Source organism: Lithobates pipiens, unplaced genomic scaffold (genome assembly GCF_037356315.1).
Source record: "Lithobates pipiens isolate NorthernLeopardFrog02 unplaced genomic scaffold, aLitPip1_a1.2 Scaffold_18, whole genome shotgun sequence".
NCBI classification, from domain to species: domain Eukaryota; kingdom Metazoa; phylum Chordata; class Amphibia; order Anura; family Ranidae; genus Lithobates; species Lithobates pipiens.
Window position 1 is genome coordinate 83,813,440 of NW_027507758.1, and position 18,260 is coordinate 83,831,699.

Consider the following 18,260-nt stretch of genomic DNA (forward strand, 5'->3'; position numbering starts at 1 on the left):
AGAGGCGTTTTTTCAGCTGTAAAAAATGCTCTAATGTCAAAAAACGCAGAAAAAACGCTCAAAAACGGGACTCACCGACAATTAATGTTTTTTTGATCCCATTGATTTAAAAATTTTAAAAAATGCTAAGAAACGCTACTGCAAAAACGCTGAAAAACATTGAGAAACTCACTGCAAAGCTACTGCCGTTTTTATAACGTTATTATGACGTCCAGTGTGCATGAGACAGAACCGTTAATGGCCACGCTGAATGTACCAAGTTAATTGAGCTATAGCTGCTAGCGATAATCATTGTCTTCTCCCGGCGGAGACAGCTTTCCCCACTCGCCCCTGCCAGGAGCAGTCATTTGCTGATTTCCCTGTCAATACTGTCTGTGTTGATGAGAGAATCATACGAATTTCTTTCCTGCAACCACAGGTTGCAGGAAAGAAATTCACACTGTGTATGGCTGGCCTAAAACTTTAGGCTCACAAATTATTTTCTGCTTTTTATTGCTAAGTCCCTTTAGAAAATTAGGAAAAATTATAAGGCACATTCACCATCACCAGCGAAATCATTGCTCACAGATGCGTGGCCACTTGTATGTACATTTCGGGTTTGATCTATTGATTTCTGTGAACAGGCTTTTTACAACATCATGGTAGGAAGACAGAGAAAAGCAAGCTAAAAGGAGACTACAGCGCCATCTGATGGCTGAATAGAAGATTACATAATGTACATAAGCATTTTTTTATTTAGCTGACTAAAAAAATAAATCTCTTATCTTTTTTAAGTATTGACCGTAATAAAAAAGAAAGAAGATAAATGTAGAACCAATTTACATTCCCTTTAAAAACATACTAGAAATCTTTTCTAGGGGCTATAGCTTCCCAGACCTTGTGGCTGCTACATTAATTATTATTACCCATATTTTCTTTTATAGCCTGACTGCAACTATCCTACAACAATCATCATGGCTGCATTATGGCGTCTGTCCCAAACCCCCCCTCTTCATATGAACCTTTAGCTGGAGCTATGCAAATACATTTACTGTAAATACAATAAAAAGATAAAGCTGCTGTAAACGGAATGGCATTCATACATTTTTTTCCACACTTGGAGCCAGTGTTGCTTTGTCACAGGACAATATTCTGTAGCTTTTTGGTGTTGCCTTTCTGAGTTGCTATTTTTAATATAGAGACATCAGATTTCATTTTAAAACATACCTAAACCCAAGAACAAAAATGTAATAAAGTGCAGCTTAGCAGTCCTTAGATGTGGTAGACAAGACTACAGAACGCTTCCTTCTCTACTCATCTCCATAACATAGGGAGGGAGGTGTTTCGTAGTCCGTTAGATAGCTAAGAGCAATGTAACTGATAAGAATGCAGCACAAGAAGTTATCCGTTCACAAGATTTCTGGCAGATCAACAGGTATATTTTGCACTTCTCGAACAGATAAAGCATAACCTTGTTGATTGTAGATTTAACATACCAAAATATGAAGAAACTCATTGTGGGGGTTTAGATCACTTTAATTAAACTGGGTGTGTGACCTGTGATGCACCTTTGATTTCTTAGTGCATGCAAATAAAGTCGATGAGACCTCATCTAAACTTCCTGAACTGCGGGGGAGAGTGCGTCTATCACACCCAAAACACACCGCGAGCATCATAAAGATAAAATTCTCTACCTCACAGCAAATAACAACACAGCAGTTAGATCTGTATTACATTTAGGCCCTAAGTGCAGCCACGTCATGTGTGGTTTTAACACTCTAATATCTCATAGATTGGATTTGTTATATTGCAAGGATATCATCAGTCTAACATCCTCAGGTATATAAATACCCTCATGTGAACAGATGTCTTTCCAATATTGAGGAATATTTTGACAATCACCTCCCTTAGCCTAACATGGCTGCCAATGCAGGACAATTTGCTGTACAGTAAAATTACAGGGGATGCAGGGATTTTTTTCTCAAAGAACAAGTGCTGGAACCCACCACCCTACCATCAACCCCCCCCCCCCCCCCCCCGCCATCCTTCCGGGATGTAAAAGTTTCATGACTATGTGAAAGGGTGGGTGTGGTTAAATGTGGTGCATAGAGTGCAGGATTCTGGAGTGGGTAACACACAAAGTACAGGGTTCAAGAGTGGGCTATGTACAGAGTGCATGAGTCAGGTGTGGGTAACACACAAATTACAGGGCTCAGAAGTGGACTATTAACAGAGTGCAGGGTTCAGGAGTGGGCAACACACAAAGTACATGGCTCAGAGGTGGGCTATGTACAGGGTGTAGGGTTCAGGAATGGGTAGCACACAAAGTACAGGGTTTAGGAGTGGGCTATGTACAGAGTTCATAAATGGGTAACACTCAAAGTACAGGGTTCAGGAGTGGGTAACACACAAAGTACAGGGTTAAAGGGTGGGCATTGTACAGAATGCAGGGTTCAGAAGTAGGTGACACACAAAGTACAGGGTTCATGAGTGGGCTATGTAGCTAGCGTGGGGTTCAGGCGTGTGCTATGCGCAGAGTGCAGGATTCAGTAGTACGCTATGTACAGAGTGCATGGTTCAGGAGTGGGTAACACACCAAACTACATGGTTCATGAGTGGGCTATGTACAGAGGCAAGCGTTTAGGAGTGTACTATGCACAGAGTGCAAGTTTCAGGAGTGCATTATACACAGGGTGCAGGTTTCAGGAGTGCTATACACACAGGGTCCAGGTTTTAGGATTGGTATACACCAGGGGTAATGAATTAAAATTAAAGGAGGTCCGCTCGCCAAAATTTTCTTTGGGCCAAGGTCCGAATCTCAAGTCTGTGCTACGACTCAGAAATATTGTAGTAACTGTATATCTATCAAAAACATGAGAAATGTACAATTTCCTTAGCATTTCAACAATATTTATTGTCAAGTTACATCTGGTGATCCCAGATCAAGTTAAATCAGGTGTCCCCATCACAGTGCCCCTTTACATCAGGTGTCCCCATCACAGTGCCCCTTTACATCAGGTGTCCCCATCACAGTGCCCCTTTACATCAGGTGTCCCCATCGCAGTGCTTCTTTAAATCAGGTGTCCCCATCAGTGCCCCTTTACATTAGGTGTCCCCATCACAGTGCTTCTTTAAATCAGGTGTCCCCATCACAGTGCCCCTTTAAATCAGGTGTCCCCATCACAGTGCCCCTTTACATCAGGTGTCCCCATCACAGTGCTTCTTTAAATCAGGTGTCCCCATCACAGTGCCCCTTTACATCAGGTGCCCCTTTACATCAGGTGTCCCCATCACAGTGCCCCTTTACATCAGGTGTCCCCATCACAGTGCCCCTTTACATCAGGTGTCCCCATCATAGTGTCCCTTTAAATCAGGTGTCCCCATCACAGTGCCCCTTTAAATCAGGTGTCCCCATCACAGTGCCCCTTTACATCAGGTGTCCCCATCACAGTGCCCCTTTAAATCAGGTGTCCCCATCACAGTGCCCCTTTAAATCAGGTGTCCCCATCACAGTGCCCCTTTAAATCAGGTGTCCCCATCACAGTGCCCCTTTAAATCAGGTGTCCCCATCACAGTGCCCCTTTAAATCAGGTGTCCCCATCACAGTGCCCCTTTAAATCTGGTGTCCCCATCACAGTGCCCCTTTACATCAGGTGTCCCCATCACAGTGCCCCTTTACATCAGGTGTCCCCATCACAGTGCCCCTTTACATCAGGTGTCCCCATCACAGTGCCCCTTTAAATCTGGTGTCCCCATCACAGTGCCCCTTTACATTAGGTGTCCCCATCACAGTGCCCCTTTACATCAGGTGTCCCCATCACAGTGCCCCTTTACATCAGGTGTCCCCATCACAGTGCCCCTTAACATAAAATGTGCACATCAGGATTTCCCTTAACATAAAATAAGTGTCATGCTGATGGGCACATTTTATATTAAGGGGCACTCTGATGGACACAACAAAACATGCCCCTTAACTTAAAATTTGCCCATCAAAGTGCCCCTTTTAATATAAAATGTACCTATCAGTGTTGCTCTTAAAATAAAATCTGCCCATCAGCGTGCCCCTTAACATGAAATAAGGGTCACACTGATGGGCACCTATTATGTTAGGAGGCATTCTGATGGACAATTTTTATTTTAAGGGGCATGCTGATGAGTATATTTTTAATGTGCACATCGATGGGCATATTTTGTAGGGCACATTTTGTTGTACCCATCAGCGTGCCCCTTAACAAAATATGCCCATCGATGTGCACATTAAAAATATACCCATCAGCGTGCCCCGTAAAATAAAATTTGTCCATCGGATTACCCCTTAACATAAAAGGTGCCCATCAGCGTGACCCTTATTTTATGTTAAGGGGCACATTGATGGGAAAATTTTATGTTAAATGGCACTCTGATGGGCACATTTTATTTTAAGGGGCACGCTGATGGGTATATTTTTAATGTGCACATCAATGGGCATATTTTGTTAAGGGGCACCTTAACAAAACATGCCTATCAGTGTGCACATAAAAAATATATCCATCAGCGTGCCCCTTAAAATAAAATGTGCCCATCAGAGTGTCCTTTAACATAAAATTTTCCCATCAGCGTGCCCTTTACAAAAAAAAGCCCCTTAAATATGCCCAACAGTGTGCACAACACTGATCACTAATAGATAACTAATGTGCCCACATACCTCAACTGCAGGAGTGTGGGCACAACTGAAGCTGCCTCGCGCTGAGATCCAGGACCCGGGAACCGCGGGCAGCAGGGGGGCGGGGCGCGCACGTGACGTCACACCCCTACTGCCCGTGTCTCTTCAGCTCCGAGAGACGCGGCCAGGAGCAGGGGGCGGGCGCATGCGCGCAGCGTCACTGGTTGCTGGGGAAACCCGCGGTCCCAGCAAACCAGTGATTGCTGTCGCTTGCTACACTGGAGGCATGGCGGTCCGGGCAGAAGCGCTGCTCGGTCCGGACTCGGACCGCGGGCCGCCATTTAGTGACGGCTGGTATACACACAGGGTCCAGGTTTTAGGATTGGTATACACACAGGGTCCAGGGTTTAGGAGTGGTATACACACATGGTTCATGGTCCTGGAGTGCATTCTGCACATAGTGCAGGGCTCAGGAGTGTGCTATGCACAGGGTGCAGGATTCAGTAGTGTGCTATGCACAAAGTGCAGGTTTCAGGAGTGCATTACACACAGGGTGCAGGTTTCAGGAGTGGTATACACACATAGTGCAGGGTTCTAGAGTGCATTACACACAGAGTGCAAGGCTCAGGAGTGTGCTATGTACAAAGTGCAGGGTTCAGGAGTGCATTACACACAGGGTGCAGGTTTCAGGAGTGCTATACACACAGGGTTCAGGGTTTAGGAGTGGTATACACAAATGGTGCAGGGTTCTAGAGTGCATTACGCACAGAGTGCAGGGCTCAGGAGTGTGCTATGAACAGGGTGCAGGATTCAGTAGTGCATTACGCACAGTGTGGAGGGGTTCAGAAGCATGCTGCACACAGAGTGTCAGTGTGCAGGAGCCTAGAACTAGTCTCCCATTAGGAAGATTTCCTCTCTATACCAGTTCTGGTGACAACAAAAAACCCCAATTTTCTTTCACTCTCGGTGATAACTGTAAACAGAACAAATCGAGAGGGTGAATCTCCATAAAGGGGCCACAGACAGCAATAAAAATCGAATCCCTCTCCCCTCTATCCAAAACTAAAAGAAAAAATGTTGCCTTTAGCTATACTTAAATGAGTATTTAACCCTTCCATGGGAGGGGGGCAGCTTCAATGTTTTTTTTAACTTTTTATTATTCAACTAGGAGTTGGGCTTTAAACTTTTCAGTCATTATTATGATTGAAAGCTGGTTGAAAATGGCAGTATATTGCCTAGTGTAATATATTACTTGTTCTAGAAAAATAACAAACTAAAATTTAATTGGCTATTACTGAAACTCATTCCATTGCCTTTAGAATCACCTGTAGAAAATTGTGTGCGTTTCCAAAATGTTTCCATATCAGGACACAGTGTTTCTTTTAGCACAGGAAGCACGCAGATTGACATTGCGGCAGCTCTGGATGTCATATTCAAAATCCAGAAGTGTAGATTTACATGCGGCATGTGAAGCGGCCGGACCGATTCAAATTAGTTTCCACTACGTAGCTGCTTTTTTCCATTCCTAGTTAAAGGATTTATCCAAATTGGCTTCTGCTCTGCGTACAGAAAAAAAATAAAAATATTTGAGTGAAAGTCATTTTATTTTTCTCAAGCTTAAGACAACTACTGGGGTGTCCCGAGATCTTTACTATAGTTTATGGTGATTATAAAAACACACTTTTTTTTTCCCTTTAAAATAATACACGTTATCTACAATTTACAGCTTCCTCACTCAATTTTTTCTGGGTAAGGCTCAGCAGTGCACTTATCAGAACCCCTTCGTAGTTACCTGTTCTGTGCAATGATATTGCAGAGAGCAACCCTGAAACTTCTCTTCAGGGGTCCTCTGCTGGAGCTCTTGTCAGCTGGCATTCTGTGTGTGTGTACAGACCAACTATCTCTAATTTGGTCAAATAAGCATGTGGTGAGACCCCTGAAGATTCTTTTTCTGACACCTTCCTGGGATGGATGTGCCTCATACAGATATTGGCTGAAACGGGTTGAGGCTTGATCGCGCCATCGCGACCCACTTCCCCACACCATTTTCAAACGGAATTTGCGTTAGAACCGCGGCAGTGGTCTACTATTGCCTATGGGTTGATTTCCCTAATAAATCACCTGCTATTCACAGCTCGTGCCAGGCTACAGGCACCCTTACATGTGAGTTTGACTATTTTATTGTTTTATGGTTTTAAAATAAATCTTTTAAATGGTATTGCGCAATGAAGCCCTTTTTTTCATATCTATCTGTATGAGGCACATCCATCCCAGGAACCGCCAGCAAAAGAATCTTCAGGGGTCTCTCCACATGCTTATTTGACCAAACTAGAGATAGTTGGTCCATACCGAGGGGTGAGTGCACATCCATGTGGGGACACCTTGTTTGAGCACTAAGGAGCATGGAAATTATTTTTCAGCACGAGCACTAAATATCACAGGATTGGGACTGTTACTAATGTAAATGGAAATGTAGCATCAATTGCTACGTCATCTGTATATTGATATACTTATTTAGCATATAGGGCAGTGTAGTAATTCAGATATTGTTTATTTTCATACCAAATTTTTTCACTGCAGCTGTATATTTAAGTCTAATTGCATCCTTATTTTTTTTATCTTTGGCGCTTTGGTTTATTTATTTTTGTTCTATGTGTGTGCCCGTCTAGTAATCCGCTTGCACACATGCGGCTTGCTCTTGAGCCAGGCTGTGTGTGTCCATTGACATTCACAGCACGTCTTGACCCACCCCCTCCTCAGAGGATTTGCTTGACAGCAACAGGAGCCGATGGCTCCATCTGCTGCCTTTGTGTTCTGTGGGGAGAGAGCAAGAGAACAAAGCTGCTGCAAAGGGGTAGAGCGCTGATTGAAAGAGGAGTTAGGTAAGTATTTAGGGAGGGGGCTGAAGGGAACTGATATTGGAAGGTTTTTAAAAGAGAAGTCTTCCACAACTTATCTACACGGATCCTCGTTCGGACTGTTGCTTCGGCCATACGAAAATAAGTTTGTCGTTCGTACCGTACTGAAGGATCTTTTGGTACGATTATATTCTGTTTCAGCTACAGTTATCTGACTTGCTCACTAAGTTTACTCTTCTGCTAGGTTTCTTCTCCTGGCGGGCTAAGTATATACGGGCTGCAGTAATATATGTGACGCTTACCTGGTAGGTTATATCAACCGTAGTGACATGTGGCTCACTATTTAAACTTTTCTGCAGCTCAATATCTATTGAGGTTCGTTTACTATAGCCATGTTTAGGCGCAGGTACGAACGTGTGACCACCAAGAAACCTTTATGCATCTCAGGAAGTAAGCGTGCCAATACCCTGCCTACTCTGTTTCTGCATTGTATCTACAGCCTGCAGGTTTCCATTTACTCAGTTTGTTAACACTGGCTAATAATATTTGTTGCTTTTTGATTTTATTCCACTCTTTAGGTATTCCCATGAGCCTAATCCTAATTTAGTGTCCCCTATATTTGATATGCTTTAATTTTTGTTTCCCTATGACTCAAAATGTCTTCTAGGCCTTAACTGCTCTGATATCACCTAATTTTCTTTCTTGATTGTACGCCCCTATCGACAAGCTGAAGCATTGCATGTTGCACAGACCTTAGCTGTAAACCTCCATAATTGGATGTTATGCTTCTCCTCCTCTATTGAGCTAGCTCAGATCAACCTCCACTCTTCCAGTTATCCACCTGTCCATTACCCAATATGCAGATTGTAACTTAACTGTTTACCTTTCCGATTACTTGTATTATCTATCATATCTTTGCTATCTCCATAGATACACCAGTGTGCTAGCCGCTGTTTACTTATCAAATCTCCATGTTACCCATTATATCTCATGAACATTGTGCCCGTCTCCTTAGTCCCGAGGGCCGTACCACCGTTTCTCTGTATATTATATATTATATACTGTATACTACCTAATTGTTCATTCGCAATTTTTTCTGCCAGTCCTCCGTTGGGCTTTGTCCTGGTTAACCCCGCTGTGGGGTGGATAAGGGGTCACACATCTCTCCGGTGTGGGGTCCCCTGATTCTCCTTACACCGTCACCTATATTTTACCACCTGAAACAGTGGTATTTTGAAATTTTTTTTTTTTTTTTTTTTTTTTGTCTCTCCCCCCCATATCTTTCCTTTCCACAACCCCAATTTCACCAGATACCCTTGCACTATGGAGGTCCCAGATCCCCCCACAAATGCACCTAGGGATCTATCACAGATTGCCTCCCCTACTATCTGTTATTCCTTAAACATTAAAGGTTTAAATACCCCCGAAAAAAGATCCCAATTGTTATATACACTGCACAAAGCCAAAGCACATATTGCCCTTATCCAAGAGACACATTTTCGCACTGACGCAATCCCCAAACTCCAAAACACCAATTATCCCTTAGTATATCACGCAACCAATGATGACGCTAAATCGAAAGGGGTGTCTATACTCATTTCAAAATCCTGTCCTTTAATCGTGTCTGACGTGCTATGTGATAAAAAAGGACGATACCTCTTCCTCAAAGGCAGCATCTACAACAGACAGGTGACTATAGCCAACATTTATGCCCCAAACTCTCACCAAGTATCCTTTTTCAGAGAAACTCTCTCCCTGCTTACGACATTCCAGACTGGACTCCTTATTGTAGGTGGAGATTTTAATGTTCCCCTAAATCCCTCCCTTGATACCTCTAATGGCTCCTCTTGTATTACTTTCCGGGCATTAAGAGATATCAAATCACAACTCCAATTACTATCCCTGCATGATACCTGGCGCACACTTCACCCGACGGTTAAAGACTTCACTTTCTACTCGCCTCCGCATGACAAATATTCCCGGATAGATCATTTTTTTCTATCACAAGCAGACATTGCCAGTTTAGAAAAGGCCACGATTGAACCGTTACTCCTCTCTGACCACAACCCAATAACAATCTCCCTTTTATTGTCACAAAGTCCTCCTCGATCCACCATATGGAGACTTGACGATTCTCTATTACTGGACACAGCCAATATTGCCTCACTTAACCACTTTCAGACCGGACCATTTTGCTGGTAAATGACCAGAGGTCTTTTTACACTTTGGCACTGCGCTGCTTTAACTGGTAATTGCGCGGTCATGCAATGTTGTACCCAAACAAAATTTGCGTCCTTTTCTTCCCACAAATAGAGCTTTCTTTTGATGGTATTTGATTGCCTCTGCGATTTTTATTTTTTGCGATATAAACGTAAAAAGACCGCAAATTTTGAAAAAAAATGATATTTTCTACTTTTTGTTATTAGAAAAATCCAATAAACTCAATTTTAGTCATACATTTAGGCCAAAATGTATTCAGCCACATGTCTTTGGTAAAAAAAAAGTCAATAATTGTATATTTATTGGTTTGCGCAAAAGTTGTCACATCTACAAACTAAGGTACGTTTTCTGGAATTTACGCAGCTTTTAGTTTACGACTGCCTATCTCATTTCTTGAGGTGCTAAAATGACAGGGCAGTACAAAACCCCCCCAAATGACCCCATTTTGGAAAGTAGACCCCCTAAGGAAATTGATAAGAGGCATGTTGAGCCCATTGAATATTTTATTTTTTTGCCTCAAGCGATTGAATAATGACAAAAAAAAAATTTTTTTTTTTTTTTTACACAAAGTTGTCACTAAATGATATATTGCTCACACATGCTATGGGCGTATGTGAAATGACACCCCAAAATAAATTCTGCTGCTTCTCCTGAGTACGGGGATACCACATATGTGGGACTTTTTGGGAGCCTAGCCGCGTACAGGGCCCCGAAAACCAAGCACCGCCTTCAGGCTTTCTAAGGGCGTAAATTTTTGATTTCACGCCTCACTACCTATTACAGTTTTGAAGGCCATAAAATGCCAAGATGGCACAAAACCCCCACAAATGACCCCATTTTAGAAAGTAGACACCCCAAGCTATTTGCTGAGAGGCATGTTGAGTCCATGGAATATTTTATATTTTGCCACAAGTTGCGGGAAAATTACAAACTTTTTTTTTTTTTTTTTTTTTTCACAAAGTTGTCACTAAATGATATATTGCTCATGCATGCCATGGGCATATGTGAAATGACACCCCAAAATAAATTCTGCTGCTTCTCCTGAGTACGGGGATACCACATATGTGGGACTTTTTGGGAGCCTAGCCGCGTACGGGGCCCCGAAAACCAAGCACCGCCTTCAGGCTTTCTAAGGGCGTAATTTTTTGAGTTCACTTCTCACTACCTATTACAGTTTTGAAGGCCATAAAATGCCAAGATGGCACAAAACCCCCACAAATGACCCCATTTTAGAAAGTAGACACCCCAAGCTATTTGCTGAGAGGCATGTTGAGTCCATGGAATATTTTATATTTTGCCACAAGTTGCGGGAAAATTACAAACTTTTTTTTTTTTTCACAAAGTTGTCACTAAATGATATATTGCTCACGCATGCCATGGGCATATGTGAAATGACACCCCAAAATAAATTCTGCTGCTTCTCCTGAGTACGGGGATACCACATATGTGGGACTTTTTGGGAGCCTAGCCGCGTACGGGGCCCCAAAAACCAAGCACCGCCTTCAGGCTTTCTAAGGGCGTTACAGTTTTGAAGGCCATAAAATGCCAAGATGGCACAAACCCCCCCCCCCCAAATGACCCCATTTTAGAAAGTAGACACCCCTAAATTTAGGGGTACACTAGTGAGACTAGGTAATAAATGGCGGGTGCCCTGAAACTATAAAAAAATAACTAACCAACCAGCGTCACCTGTAACAGTTATATGGTGATCACTGGTGAAAGGGTTAACTAGGGGGCCATCAGGGGGCTTTATGCGGTAGTATATGGGGGTCCCTGGCGCTATAAAAAGCTGCGGCGAACCTAAATACCTACCTGCCTAACTAGCGTCACCTGTGACACTAATACAGCGATCAGAAAAACGATCGCTTATTAGGCTGGGTTCACACTGGAGCGATGCGGGAACGCCACGAATGCGCGGCGGGTTCCCGCATCGCATGCCTCCCGGCGGCAGTTCACACTGCCCTATGCGAACTGCTGGGAGTGTCAGTGAAATGTTAATGACACCCCCAGATCAGTTCGCATATCGCAGTGCGATCTGCAAACTTGGATCGCATGGTGTGAACACCCATGCGATCCGATTCTGCTGCGGACCAAAAAAAGGGTCCCGTGCGAGTTTGCGGCGGGTGCGGCGGGTGCGACACGAATTCAGCCATACTATCTGTATAGCTGAACTCGAATCGCACAGAGATCGGATGTGATTTGCACTGCAGTGCGGTGCGAATCACATCCGTTCTCATAAACCGCTGCAATGTGAACCCAGCCTTAGTGACACTGGCGACGGGGGGTGATCACGGGGTTAAACCTTTATTGGGGGGGTTAGGGGGGTACCTTAGAACTAAAGGGGGCTAACCCTAACTGCCCTAACAGTTATTAGTCACAAATGACACCTGCCGGGTGATCAGGGGGTTAAACCTTTATTAGGTAATAAATGGCGGGTGCCCTGAAACTATAAAAAAATAACTAACCAACCAGCGTCACCTGTAACAGTTATATGGTGATCACTGGTGAAAGGGTTAACTAGGGGGCAATCAGGGGGCTTTATGCGGTAGTATATGGGGGTCCCTAGCGCTATAAAAAGCTGCGGCGAACCTAAATACCTACCTGCCTAACTAGCGTCACCTGTGACACTAATACGGCGATCAGAAAAATGATCGCTTATTAGGCTGGGTTCACACTGGAGCGATGCGGAAACGCCGCGAATCCGCGGCGGGTTCCCGCATCGCATGCCTCCCGGCGGCAGTTCACACTGCCCTATGCGAACTGCTGGGAGTGTCAGTGAAATGTTACTGACACCCCCAGATCAGTTCGCATATCGCAGTGCGATCTGCAAACTCGGATCGCATGGTGTGAACACCCATGCGATCCGATTCTGCTGCGGGCCAAAAAAAGGGTCCCGTGCGAATTTGCGGCGGGTGCGGCGGGTGTGGCGGGTGCGGCGGGTGCGGCGAATGGCTGAACTCGAATCGCACAGAGATCGGATGTGATTTGCACTGCAGTGCGGTGCGAATCACATTCGTTCTCATAAACCGCTGCAATGTGAACCCAGCCTTAGTGACACTGGCGACGGGGGGTGATCACGGGGTTAAACCTTTATTGGGGGGGTTAGGGGGGTACATTAGAACTAAAGGGGGCTAACCCTAACTGCCCTAACAGTTATTACAGTCACAAATGACACCAATGCAAAAAAAAAAAAAAAAAAAAAAAAAAATGACATTGGTGTCACTGTGACTGGGGGGCAGGGGTAATTGGGGGGGTGATCGGGGGGTAAAGGGGGGGTGTGAGTGTGCCTGGCATGTTCTACTGTGTGTGGGATGTGTTGGTGCAACTCACTGATCCGCTCTCCTCCGTGTCGGAACGAAAAATACCGACACGGAGGAGAGAATACATCACTTCCTCTCCTGTGTTTACATTACAGGAGAGGAAGTGATGTCACCGGGGATTTCCATTCGTCGGGAGCGATCGCGAGGGGGTGGCCATGAATGAATGGCCGTCCCCTCGTCCGGGATCGCTCCCGAACGAAAACCGACCGCCGCAGGCACCGGGCGGGGGCCCGATCGGGCCCCCGACCCGCGGGAGGCAAATCACGTACATGTATGTGCTTATGCCTGCCCGTGCCATTCTGCCGACGTACATCGGCGTGCGGCGGTCGGCAAGTGGTTAAAGATTGCCTATCTAACTATTTTACAGAAAATGCGACAGACGATGTGCCCCGTGCAGCCATTTGGGCGGCGCATAAATGTGTTGTCCGCGGCTTGCTTATATCTATGACTGCACAGAGACGTAAACTAAAGAAAGCACATATAGATGAACTATACAAACGCATTCACTTGTTGGAAAGGGCTCATAAGCGCACACTGGCTGAATCACATCTGGCTGAGCTTACGACAGTTAGAGCTGAGCTACTAGAAGAACTGCAAAAAACCTTGAAGCGCAAATTTGCTCTTACCCACAAATTGTTCTACGAATCGGGCAATAAAGCTGGTAAATTGTTAGCCAGAGCCCTGCAGAAGCGGAAAGCGTCCTATACTATCCATAAGATTGTTACCCCAACTGGAGACTCAATTGTTGACTCTGACGCTATAGCAAAAAATTTGGTGACTTACTTTCATTCACTGTATAATCTACCGCACCAACCACATACAGATATGACACGCTCTAGAACAGACATTATATCTGATTTTCTTTCTAAATACGCGCCTCCCTCTCTAGACCCCATAAATACGACAACATTAGATGCCCCCCTTTCCTTGTCCGAAGCCACCCTTGCCCTCAAACAACTGAAAGCGGGCAAAAGCCCAGGCCCAGATGGCCTGTCTGCAGCTTATTATAAGTCCTTGTCTGAGGTATTGATTCCCCGCTTTCTTGCATCGTTTAATGACCTCTCAACATCCACTAGACCACTTACAGATTTACTCGAAGCGCACATCACACTGATCCCCAAGCCAGGTAAAGACGCAACACTGATCCTCAACTATCGCCCGATTTCCTTGCTTAATGTGGACATTAAATTGTATGCTAAGATTTTAGCTAATAGGATTTCCCCCCTACTTTCTGATATCATTTCAACTGACCAAGTGGGCTTTATCCCTGGTAGGGAAGCCAGAGATAACACAACAAAAGCTCTGAACATTCACCATTGGCTGACTACCACAAAAAAAAAAGGCTTTTTTCTTTCGTTGGATGCGGAGAAGGCATTCGACAGAGTGGCGTGGGACTACATGCATCTTGTGCTCCAGCATCTTGGCCTCCCTCCGTGACTTCTGTCCATGATTGCGGTCCTCTACTCTACTCCCACGGCTAAAATAAGAGTTAATGGTCGTCTGTCGAATGCCTTCTCCGTCGCCAATGGTACCCGTCAGGGGTGCCCGCTATCCCCACTCATTTATGTACTGACCCTTGAACCCCTTCTTCGAATGTTGAGAGACAATCCTGCTGTACGAGGGATAGACATAAAGGGTAAATCGTATAAAATAGCTGCGTACGCAGACGATATACTGCTTTTTCTTACAGACCCGATAATCTCGATTCCAAACTTGTTGAGGAACCTGCGATCCTTCCAAACCCTCTCTAATTTAAAAATAAACTTCGAAAAATCGAAAACGTTGAATATCACTTTATCGGATTCTGAATTGGCCCACTGCAAGCGTAACTTCCCCTTTAGTTGGGAGCGTCAGGCCTTAACATATCTAGGTATAAACATCCCCTCTGATTTATCCAAATTATATGATCTGAATTTTGGCCCGACGCTACTTAAAATTCAAGAAGACCTTGTTACCTGGCACAAAGGCCCATTTTCATGGTTTGGAAGGATTGCAATCCTCAAAATGAATATCCTTCCTAGACTACTATACCTCCTACAAACAATCCCTATACTTCTTCCCAAACTTTTTTTCCGTGCATATAAACATATGTGCAGACAATTTATCTGGGGATAACGTGCCCCGAGGCTAAGCTGGGCCAAACTAATTCTCCCCAAACATGATGGTGGCCTGGGTATACCAGATATACACAACTATTATCACGCTTGTCTGCTCACTAGAATTGTGGATTGGCATGTTCATCACCACAATAAAGCTTGGATTCACCTAGAACAAGACATGATTCCACTTCCTCTGACCAATCTCCCATGGATAGCTAAATCAGCACTCCCCATGCCGATCCGGACTCACCCCTTTATAGGCCCAACTATACAGGCTCTACACCGTACGAGTGCCACTCTCTGCGTTGACGGACTACTAGGGCCTATGACTCCTTTATCCTCTAACCCGGATTTTCCCCCCGGTATCTCAGAACATAGACCTCCTCACCAGACAGGGACTTACAGAACGTACCAGTTCATTGAACGCGGGGAGATCCTCTCATTTCCCCATATGGTTTCTAAATTTCCAGAACTTCATTTACCATTTTTTAAATATCTCCAAATCAGGCACTTCCTTACTTCACAACCACTGACACTCTGGAATAGGGAGCTTACCCCCTTTGAAACTTTATGCAACAGCTCCGAACCCCAAAAGCACTTGATTTCTACCATCACTGCTTTACTTCACTCGGACACCAAAGCACAGGATACTGTTAAACTGCAATGGGATAATGACCTGTTAACTCCCTTGACCACTGAAGATTGGCTGCGAACGTATGAACATACACATAAGGGTACTTTAAACGTATCGGCACAAGAGAACCGATATAAGATATACTCTAGATGGTATCGCACTCCTGAAAAAATACATAGATTATTTCCAGACATCCCCCCGACTTGTTGGAGATGTGACTCTGATATTGGTTCCTTTTTACATATTTGGTGGGACTGCCCAGTACTTCAACCGTTCTGGAGAGCAGTCCATGACAATGTAGTGAAGATCACGACATACACTCCGAACTACTCACCAGCCCAATATCTCCTTCATCACACGCAGATCCCGCAGAGCAGCTATAAGAAGTCTCTTGCCTTACACATGATAAATGCCGCCACGATGTGCATCCCCAGACATTGGAAAACCGCCAAGATTCCTACCTTGACTGATTGGTTTAGACAAATCAATCATACTGAAGAAATGGAAAGACTTATACATCAAGCTCATGACACACACTCCCGATTCACTCACACCTGGGCATGTTGGATACATTTCAAGCTCTCCCCTACTTATACCGATACTCACCTACCACCCTCTTCATCGTCCTAAATAAACATTGGGATGCTTACATGATCTTGGTATTTTTTGCTCTAGTCAACACTCCTTTACTTTTCCTCCCCATTCATTCCTCCTCACCCCCCCCCCCCCTCTACGTTCTATATTCGGTTGGGCTCTAACTTTTGTTATCCTCTAAATCTTTCTTTCAAAACAAAAATGTTTTTTTCAGTTACACTGTTTTCCATCAAGTCTCCACACAAACTCCTCGGTTGTTCCACCGGGTGTGTTACTCTCATCCACAGTTAGCTCCCATATGGGGTGGATGCCGTTACCAGAGACTTGATGCACGTTTATAGGTTTGCATTTTATCCTTTTTGGCCTGTAATGGGTTTTCGTACCTACTGATGATTGGGGTATTCATATCCGTCACTCTTACGCCCACTACTCTTATGTCCCAGTCTTCTAAGCAACATGATAGACAGTAGTGGACCCCATGTAATTCATTACCCCGCTTATATTGCTCAATTATTTGTTCTCTCCCCTTTTATAAACAATAATTGTTCCAGGTATGCTTCATCACCAAATCTTTACGCTTAGGTATTACATTGACTATGTATTTGCATTGTTTGTCTCTGAGCTGATACCTTGCTGTTTATCTTTTTGCTTATGTATGCTCTGTTTGTTATATTTCAAAACCACAATAAACTATTTTGAAAAAAAAAAAAAAAAAAGAGAAGTATGTTTTTTTTTTATTAAAGATTCATACTTATCTATGTGGTTGCAGCATCAGACCGATACTTCAGCTGTCCCCCCGCCATCTCTTCACTGAGAACCGAGCCACCGAACATCACCGATACCTCGGTTTTCACAGATCCCCGAGAGGAGAGCTGCTGACTGTAAGTCAGCATCTCTCCTCTCTGCTCCTCCACCCTCATTGGAGCACTGAGCTGTGGCTCTCTCAGAGGCTCAGCGGCTCGCGGAGACTGCCATCAGTCCAGGCACTTGGCGGATCCAGGCGTGGGAAGTCGGGATGAAAAGGTGTCTTGACTGACATCAGCAGAGAGCGGATTTCAGAACAATCTCTGCTGCAAATGGGTCAACGGAATGCAAAACGAATTGCACTCCTGTGACCCATAGGAGAAGCCCAGCCTAAAAAACTCAGGCTGGACTTCTCCTTTAGGCTGGGTTCACACCGCTGCGGCTGGGAGACCCGGATGTGATTCGCACCGCACTGCAGTGCAAATCACATCCGATCTCTGTGCGATGCGAGTTCAGCCATACAGATAGTATGGCTGAATTTGCATCGCACCCGCTCCAAACTCGCACAGGACCCTTTTTTTGGTCCGCAGCAGAATCGGATCGCATGGGTGTTCACACCATGTGATCCGATTCCTGTCCGAGTTTGCAGATCGCACTGCGATATGCGAACTGATCTGGGGGTGTCATTAAGGTTTCACTGACACTCCCAGCAGTCCGCATAGGGCAGTGTGAACTGCTGGCGGGAGGCATGCGATGTGGGAACCCGCCGCGGATTTGCGGCGTTCCCGCATCGCTTCAGTGTGAACCCAGCCTTAAGGTAAAAAGCCTTTAGCACCTTTTTAACCACTTGCCTATTGGGCACAATTCTGTTGAAAGCGCAGAGAGCATCATGAAGACCAAGGAACACACCAGGTAGGTCCGTAATACTGTTGTGGAGAAGTTTAAAGCCGGATTTGGATACAAGATTTCCCAAGCTTTAAACATCCCAAGGAGCACTGTGTAAGCGATCATTTTGAAATGGAAGGAGTATCAGACCACTGCAAATCTACCAAGACCTGGCCGTCCCTCTAAACTTTCAGCTCAGACAAGGAGAAGACTGATCAGAGATGAAGCCAAGAGGCCCATGATCACTGTGGATGAACTGCAGAGAACTACAGCTAAGGTGGGAGA

The 18,260-nt window shown here is 44.7% G+C and overlaps 1 long non-coding RNA gene across 2 annotated transcripts in view; it reads right to left on the bottom strand.

The window, feature by feature from the left end:
* LOC143987259 (uncharacterized) overlaps nt 1-18,260 on the bottom strand; it is a 74,763-nt gene that overhangs the window by 37,849 nt on the left and 18,654 nt on the right. Inside the window, exon 1 of one of the 2 annotated variants that reach the window (XR_013276617.1) lies at nt 5,947-6,176. The exons of the other annotated variant lie outside the window; for it this stretch is intronic. This is a non-coding gene — a long non-coding RNA (uncharacterized LOC143987259). Of the gene's footprint in view, nt 1-5,946; nt 6,177-18,260 lie in introns of those variants that run through there. 2 annotated transcript variants of the gene reach the window in all.